Here is a 7,491-nt window from a genome sequence, read left to right on the forward strand (position 1 = left end):
GGGCAGTGGGACCCTCTCTGAAACGAGCCTGTTTGGCAGGCAGGGACCCTGGCTGGAGGGCTTCCCCAGGAAGTTGTCCTGCCCTCAGGGTGACTCAGGGTTGGGACAGCTGTGGGCCTCTCCTGGCCTCCCTGGGGACTGCTGGGATGTGGAAGGACTCTGTATGGAGGAGGAGACTGAGAACCAGGAAGAAGATTATACTCTTGGTAATGGCAGAACCACACCAACCTCCCAGCACCCTGTGACCCTGGACCCACGAAATGTGGAATTTGCTGTTTTTGCTTTAGTCACTGAGGAAAAATATTCCTATTTCTCCACTTCTCAGGCAGAACTCTTCTTCTGGTTATATCTCCCATGGTCTTGGGTCCTCCCTTAAGAAGAAAGATAAAAATCTGTAACATGAATAAGAGAAGATCAATAGATCAAATGGTCCTCAAAGATGGTGCAACTATCACTTTATAAAACAAAACAAAACTCTGTAGACTTTGAGAAATGAAATGTTTCCTGCCATATCAGTAAACAAGGATGTCACAGTCATGAGCAATTGCAGCGCTCCAAAATGAGCTGGTGAGCCCTGAGAGAACTCAGGAAGGAAAGAATTCCTGCCATTTAGCAGCCATCAGACTTTAGCCACTCCCTATGGTGTGCCCTGAGTAAACTCCGGATGTGAAAACAAAGGGTACTGGCCCCAGATACTTGCAGCGCATATTCCTCTGAAAGGAATGATATCAGAGACCCCAGATTCTGGCATCTTCCGATACAAAGAAAGGGGCTTCCCAGATAGTGCAGTGATAAAGAATCCTCCTGCTAATGCAGGAGATACAAGAGATGTGGGTTTGATCCCTGGGTCAGGAAGATGCCCTGGAGTAGGAAATGGCAACCCACTCCAGTATTCTTGCCTGGAAAATTTCATGGACAGAGGAGCCTGGAAGACTACAGTCCATGGGGTCATAAAGAGTCGGATGTGGCAGAGCACACACACATACAGAGACAAGTGATAAATTCCTTAAATTGAGGTATCTGGTTTTCCTTTCATTAAAAATAATCTTTTGACATTCAGACTACCTGTTCTTTGTTGCACAACTTCTATGTAATCTGGCTCTCCACCCCTCCTTGGGACAGTTCTCTCAGGGTTATTTGAAATGCTGCTTCCTGGGCTTGAAGTTCTAAAATTTTTCACCAAATAGAGCAAAACTCTCAACTTTTAGATTGTGAATTAGATTGTGAATTTTTAAGTCTACAACTTCAATGCAAGGTGAAGACTTTCATTTAGAGGTAAATTCCACCTGATAGCCATAGAAAACACCAGATTAAAAGCAGATTTGAGGAACACTCAGAATTGTTTGTTTACCAGAAAGACAAGCCTTGAAAGAGAGTTAACCAAAACAACAGAGTCTGGAGTTCAGGTCCCTCTGGGTGGTGATGGAATCCTTTATTCTTTGGAGACTGATAAAACCAGGCTGGTTCAGCCAGTTTGATTTAATCTTATCCAAATCCAGAGAGCTGAGAAACTTCTAAAACCTCTAAATCTAAAACCAGAGAGTTGGGGAAACCTCTAAACTTCTCTTGAACTCCATGCTTCCAAGAATGATGACAGTTAAAAGGAAATTCAAGGAGAAAGAAGAGGTGGTCTGCGCTTCCAGCACTCTGCCCCGAAGCCTCTGTTTTCCACCCCAGCTATTGTTAATGACAATAGCTGATGCCATTGTCATTAACATCATGACTTAACAGGGGAGATGGCTTATTTTCCAACAGGAATGCTGGGGAACCAGAGGAGCTTCCTAACAACCTTTCAAAGTCACCTTGGACAAGACTTTTGCCAGGGGGATGTCTCTTTTCCTCTTTGGATAAAGGGAGATGAATGACGGGAAAAAACTCAGTGGGGACTTTCTTGCATGCATTACCTGAAAGTCAAGAAGAGAATAATCCCTAGACTCTGTTCTGACTACTTTTCAGGCTCCACCAGGAAATAATAAGAATTTACAGTCATCTACTTACTAATACACTAGAAGTTTATTTTGTTGGGAGCCTTAACTTGGCATGTGTTAAGTAATAAAGTTAACAACCTTTACAGAGTAAGTCACCAAACGCCGTGAGAGGAGAAAGTAGAAAAGACCCATGAGGGAAGACTCACAGAGATGCACAGATAATTCTATTTTTAAGTAAGGTGTTGAAGTTCTAGTTGCTTTTGACATTAGGAAACATACCCATACACAAAGTCACAAAGAATTGGGGCTGGAAACTAGGGCACTCGCATGATTATTTGAATGTACCCCATCACCTTCAACACAAGTGGTGGGAGTGCTATAGACTCCGCTGACTGAGGGGGGCACCGCCTTGCTCCTGGGAAGGTCTCTGGCCTACAGAGGAGTCTGTAGTAATATTCAGTATGAGCATTTTTAAAGACACTGTGGTTTCTTCTTAAGACATTTCTCCCTGGGGTGCCACACTGCTTCTGTGCCCCTACATGTTCTGTGCCCCTACACGTATCCAGGCCAGGGACCAGAACCTTCTCTGGGGAAACCCAGCCTCTCCCCTAATGCTAAGGGAGCCCCAGTCTCTTTGGAGTCTGGCAAACTCAGGAGCCTGGAGTTGTGGCCAGCCACCAGTGTGCTTCTGTCTTGGCTTCTGCAGGCTTCCAGGAGGCTGGGAAGGAGCTCAGTTCTGTAAGAGGAGAGGGCAGAGTGGTGAGCCTGTGGAAGACTTTGTCCAAACCCATCTCTCCACCCACAGCCAGTGCTGCTGGTTGCCCAAGTTTACCTCATTACCAGAACTGCCTGCTTCTGACAGTGGCATTTAGTTTCACAGGAGGGAGGTACATTCCTCAAATTAGCTGTGACTTGTACCTACTGTGCCCATTTTAATTTCAAAACACACTTCCCTCCTTCCAATTATCGGCAAGTTCCTCTGTCTGAGCCCTCTGGAAGGAAGGCTCCACCCCAAGTCATTTGTCCCCTGCAGTGAGGTGAGAGTGGTGGGGGCACGTGTGGTCTTGGTTTCTCACCACACAGGGCTTTCTGTTTCTGTCTGGTGTCTCCTGACTGGGCCCCCGTTTGCCCTGAGTCCTGCGCTGACCAACAGGACACACGGCTGCCTGACTTCAGACTGTCCTCCTGGGTCTGGCCCCTCTCGGCTCCAGGCTGAGGTTTCTCCCCTGTGAAGCTGGCAGCTGCACCCGTCTCCCCAAGAACAAGCCTGTGAACAGTGTCATGAGTGTGCTGTTCCCGGATGTGGGTGAGGACAGCCACCGCGGACTAGGAGAGGGGAGGCCCCTTTCACCTCCTCATCAGGATGGAGTGTGGCTTTCCCCTCCCAAACTGGAACCTTGGTACTTGTGAGCTGGAAGAAAACTTTGACTCACAAGTGAGGAAACCAAAGTCCACAGCTCAGGTCAAAGAGCTGAACTTGGCCTCTTGACTCTTAATCCATGTAAATTTTCACTGTAGTGAATTGCCTCAAGCTTTCATTTCTGGTCAATTAATCTCTTCATTCTAAAAACTCTTGGGGCTCACAGAGGGAGACAAACTTTCCAGTGGGTGATCCGGAGTGGACAGAGCTGGAGAGAGGTAAGGGAGGTTTCCTGCTGCTCTGTGCAAACCCCCCAAGTGCTCTTCTAGAGTCACCATCTCTGAGCCTGGCCCCAGCTCCCCAGAAACTCATACCTACCCGCCAGGGCCTGTAGGCCGGGGAGCCTCTCCGAGGTCTTGGCTGCTGTCCCAGCAGGTAATGGGGCTTCTTAGCTGATGAGATAGCTTCAGTATTAAAAGCTCCTTCTTAGTGATAGCTTTCCTGGAGAATGACCCATGTGCCCTCGGGCACCGACTAATTTTTTTGTTCCTTACTCCTTGTCTTTCCTGTTACCCATGACCTTGCATTAATCTGGCTAGGTGTTTGCTGAACTCCTGGTTGCCCAGCAGACAATACCTTTGACCCTCTGATCTTCTGTATGGCTCTGGCCTCACTCTGGACACTCAGGCTGTGACTGCTCACATCCGGGTCCTTCTCCAAGCCTGCTCTTCACCTGCACCTCCATCTTTCACAGCTCTCCCTACCCTGCCAAGTTCTGAGAACTGCTTGATTTCTATATGGGTTTAAACCAGCCTGACCTTAAATACAAAAGCCCGAGAAACAAGCTTATTGTTATTGTTGCTATGATTATGTCACCGAATAGTACCATGGAGCTGGTCTGTATAAAACTTGACATGTGAAATGCAAACTTTCCAAACAAATACACCAGGAGGTATTTGAATTTTTTACAAAAAGACTCGAAACATTGACAAGTTAGATTTGGAAGGGACATTAATAATACTTCAGTCTGGAGCACTTCCCAAAGTGCATTCAAGGAAAAAAAAAGAGGAACATACATTCATATATTACTCAATGAAAGAGTCCTGCGCTCAAGTGAAGACACAGCATATGACAGCCCTCTCACTGGGATTGAAAATATATGTTAGCAAATTAAAGACTTGGAAAGTCCTCCGTCAGTGAACCCTCTTGAATTCTAACTCGGTGTTTCCCATGTTAATTTGAATACAGAACCATCTCTTCTTCCATTCATCTTAACCCTATAGATTCTGTGTTCTGTGGATGACATGCCAGGAGATGTGACCGAAGTGAGTCCAAACCCTCTTCTAGCAGAGGAGGAGACACAGCCTTAATGAGGTTTCAGAGGCTTGCTCAGGGCTACACAGTAAGGACCAGGTAGAACTGACTGTTTCCGGAAGAAGACTTTCAAATTCCTGTTCCTGTGCTCTTTCCTCTAAACCCTGTTGATTCCTTTTTAACAAATAGATTCCTCTGAGAATTCCTCAAAATGTCAAGCATTCTCAGTTCTCTTAAAATTAAATAACCTGTGTCTCTTACGTCTGCCGCATTGGCAGTCAGGTTCTTTACCACTAGTGCTACCTGGGAAGCCCGAGTGATAATACAAATATATAAAGTAGGGAAATCAAAGTAATATTCCTTCAAACTGGGCTTTCTTTTTTTTCAAATTCAAAATCTATCCTGGAAAATGCAAAATAAAGCAATGAGATACCATTTCACATCTATTAGAATGGCTGATAACCACAATAAAAAATACCAAGTGCTGGCAGGAATGAGGAGGAACTAATTGGAACCCTGATACGTTGCTGATGGGAATGAAAATGGTGCAGCCTCACTGGAAAACAACCTAGCGGTGTCTTTTAAGGATCAACATTCACTTACTGTGCTTCATTCCTGGATATTACCCAAGAGAAAGAAAAACTTATGCTTACATAAAAATCTGTATGCAAATATTTATAGAAGCTTGATTCATAATTGCCCAACATTGGAAATAATCCAAACGTCTTATCAACAGGTGAATGTTTAAATAAACTCTCATAAATATCAAACAAGCTCTCATAAATACCCTACCAAACTCTCATGAATTCATACAATAGAATATACCCTAGTAATCAAACTGAATTAACTTTTGATAAATACAACTTCTCCAGGGCTTTGTGCTGAGGAAGGGGGGGGAAGACTAATCTCCAAAGGTCATATACTATATGATTTAATTTATTTTTTAATTGGAGTATGTTGTTGCTGTTTAGTCGCTTCAGTCATGTCCGACTCTTTTGCGACCCCATGCACTGCAGCCCGCCAGGCTCCTCTGTCCATGGGATTCTCCAGTCAGGAGTACTGGAGTGGGTTGCCATTGCCTTCTCCAAACTGGAGTATATTTTGCTTTAAAATGTTGTGCTAGTTTCTGTTGTACAGCAATGGTGAATCAGCTATTTTCATACAACATACACATGTACCCCCTCTCTCTTGAGCCTTTCTCCCACTGTCCCCAACCCACCCCTCACGGCACTGAGCTGAGCTCCCCGTGCTATCCTGCAACTTCCTGCTAGCTAGCTATTTTACACACGGTAGTGTATATACCGGAGAAGGCAATGGCACCCCACTCCAGTACTCTTGCCTGGAAAATCCCATGGACAGAGAAGCCTGGTAGGCTGCAGTCCATGGGGTCGCTGAGGGTCGGACACGACTGAGCGACTTCACTTTCACTTTTCATTTTCATGCATTGGAGAAGGAAATGGCAACCCACTCCAGTGTTCTTGCCTGGAGAATCCGAGGGACCTGGGGAGCCTGATGGGCTGCCGTCTATGGGGTCGCACAGAGTCAGACACGACTGAAGTGACTTAGCAGCAGCTGTGTATATACGTCACTGCTGTGTCCACAAGTCCATTTTCTACATCTGCATCTCTATCCCTGTCCTGCAAGTAGGTTCATCTGTATCATTTTTCTATAATATGTTTGTTTTTCTCTTTCTGACTTACTGTATGACTCAATTTATGTACCTTCTTGAAATGACAAAATCGGAGAGATGGAGAATAGATTAGTTGTTGCCATGGATAGGGAAAGGTGGGGCTGGGATAGTTCTCTGAGGTGGTGCTTACAGGTCTCGGCGCGTGTGATGAAATGGCAAACGTCGTATCAGTGCCGATGTCCTGCTTCTTGTACTATAGTTACGTAGGATGGAGCCATTGGGAGAAACTGGTCGAGGTCACAGGGAACCCCTTAGCACTATATTCGCAACTTCCTGTGATTCTATTTCAAAACAGAAACTTTACATACACAAGTATATACACCCATGCAGCCACCCACACACACATATGATACACAATAATTTGGATAGATCTCAAATACATTACACTAAACAAAGGAAGCGAGGCACAAAAAGCTGCGTGCATTCTGAAGGATTTCATTTTATGACATTCTGGAAAAGGCACAAGTTTAGGAGCAGAGAACAGATTAGTGATTTTCCAGGGATTACATGAAAAGCAGCAAGGGGGAGTCTGGGATGATGGGGCTGTTTTGTATCCTGATTGTTGTGGGGTCACATGAATCTATACATGTGTTAAAACTTATGGAACTATACATCAAAAAATTTTTCACTATTTGTAAATTTCAAAATAAATATTAAAAAATAGATTGTCCGTAAAACACAGAAAATTATAGTTTCTATTCCAAGAAACTATTGTGATGGCTTTTGCATAAATTATACATTTGGTTTTCACAAATTAAAGACAATACCCAAAGGCAAAAATCATTCCCTCTAGATTGTGTAATTAAGTAAAGGGTTATCTTTGCTTTTAATCTCTTCATTGTTTTAGATTTTAGCAATACAGATGAGTAGTTTTGATGGCTTTTGTTTTATTGGCCAGCCAGCTCCAATTACAGCTGGTGGTTACCAAAGCTTGATTACACCATGACATTGAAGCCTGAACAGGGTATGGGAAAGCTAACCTGAAACCAAAATAGGATTTGGGGGAAAAAAGAAAAAAACAGAATGGAAAGAAGGAGGGAAGAAAATAAGAAAGAAAGGAAGAAAGCAAGCTTGGGGATTAATTGTATTATCTGACTTCATTCCCTGTTTCTTTGAAAACGTTTTCAGTTGGCTCTCCCAGAGGCTCGGGTGTACATTCTGTTATTTAGCAGTTAATTCTTTGGACTCACTGGGATCTG

At 44.3% G+C, this 7,491-nt stretch overlaps 1 long non-coding RNA gene across 1 annotated transcript; it reads right to left on the reverse strand.

The window, feature by feature from the left end:
• Positions 1-2,135: 2,135 nt before the first annotated feature.
• On the reverse strand, positions 2,136-4,361 carry LOC109553371 (uncharacterized). Its single transcript, XR_002180016.2, has 2 exons — positions 3,667-4,361; positions 2,136-2,664 (listed from the first exon to the last, which is right to left on the reverse strand). It is a non-coding gene; the product is annotated as an uncharacterized lncRNA (long non-coding RNA).
• Positions 4,362-7,491: the final 3,130 nt, after the last annotated feature.

The sequence above is a fragment of the Bos indicus genome, chromosome 27, assembly GCF_029378745.1.
Source record: "Bos indicus isolate NIAB-ARS_2022 breed Sahiwal x Tharparkar chromosome 27, NIAB-ARS_B.indTharparkar_mat_pri_1.0, whole genome shotgun sequence".
NCBI classification, from domain to species: Eukaryota; Metazoa; Chordata; class Mammalia; order Artiodactyla; family Bovidae; genus Bos; species Bos indicus.